The following is a 1,605-nucleotide window of genomic DNA, read 5'->3' as shown; positions in this document are numbered from 1 at the left end:
GCTGGGATTACAGGCGTGATCCATGCCCAGCCGTGTTTTCTATTACCTGGAAATGGTCTTCCCATTGCTTCTGAGAAATCCACATTACCCCACAGCTCATTGGCATTGCCAACTTGCCTCCAGTGGGCACAGCCAGACTGGCATCTTGTATTAACCCTCCCCAGTGGACACAGGAAATTGGACGAGGGGTGGGTTCCTGTCCCAAACTGGGTCAGTGAGAATCCTTTGCTGGGGAACTTGGAGTTGATGCAAAGACACTCCAAAACCTGTCTACCTCTTAGAGAATCCATAAACGTGATCTGTGATGGCACTCATTCTCTGCCATGCGAACTGGAAACAGAACAAACTGGAAAAGAGAAAGAGGACCGCCAAGGCCAGCTTGGTCGTGGAGACCCCAACCCAGGCAGCGTTGAAGGAATTAAGAAACAGACACCAGGATAGAGTGCAAAAGTGGGACCAGAGTGGAGCATCAGGGGACTCAGCATTTCCCAGCTGAAAAGCCCAGAGCAGACGCTGACCCATGCAGCTATTCTTTGTGAAAAACTGATTAATAAGCAGGTGTTCAGTGTTTCTTCATATAATAAGAGAGACTACACAGGCAGCTCGTGCCTGTTCACTACTAAAATAGAAATAAGCTAGAAAGCATTCTTTGTGAGTCAGCAATGGGGACAAGGTCAAGTAACCTGTGTTTTGGGAACTGGTTGTGACTAGTCGACCTGTACGTGTTGCCTACTATTCTATAACGCCCAGAGCAGTTTTCGTCCTGGAGATGGCTCAGTGTTCCTTGCCATCGTTTCTCAGTAAACAATATATAATCCATCACACACACATCAAGACCTTTTCCCAGCGTGACCCCCTCTGTTCTTCTGCAATGCTAGATAAGCAAGCACAGCTTTATCTTGGTGAGCTATTTCTCTGAGGATGTGGAATCCGCACCTGCAGACGACACAAAGAGAAATAAGACAAATTAATAACACAATTATAACAGCAATCATAGATCCTCCAAGTGTTTTTACCCAGGTCACAGGATTTAGGGCTGCCCATCCATCAGCAGCTCCCTCAAGCACTTCTGTTCCTGGAATTGAAGTTCAATGTGCTTGGGAAGACTGAAAAACTTGCTCTTTTAATTTAGCTATATCCAAAGATAAGTTTCCAGCATACCCTTCCAGGTGATGCTTTATTTTTTTCCCAATTTTGCTCAGCTTCATTGTAAGGATGAGGAGTAATACAATAATCAGAAGTATTCTAATCACACTGTAATTGAATTCTATATTCTAAACTGACTCCCTGCTTCAGCAGAAGTATGCAGAAAACAGTAAAAGGTGCTATGGATGCAACCAGTAGGGAAATAGAGTTGGAGAAGTATAACAGGTTGATCTTCTAAGTTATTATGGATAAAAGTGGAAGATTTAACACAAACGCTGACTTTGTCTCCCTCCACAATCCCATTCAAATGGTAGTAAAAGAAATTTTTTTTGAGACGGAGTTTCGCTCTTGTTGCCCAGGCTGGAGTGCAATGGGCCATCTCAGCTCACCCGCAACCTCTGCCTCCCAGGTTCAAACGATTCTCCTGCCTCAGCCTCCCAAGTAGCTGGGATTACAGGC

This window comes from Cebus imitator, unplaced genomic scaffold (genome assembly GCF_001604975.1).
Source record: "Cebus imitator isolate Cc_AM_T3 unplaced genomic scaffold, Cebus_imitator-1.0 Scaffold72, whole genome shotgun sequence".
NCBI lineage: Eukaryota > Metazoa > Chordata > Mammalia > Primates > Cebidae > Cebus > Cebus imitator.
The sequence above is the reverse complement of the archived record's forward strand: the minus strand, read 5'-3'. Positions refer to the sequence as shown.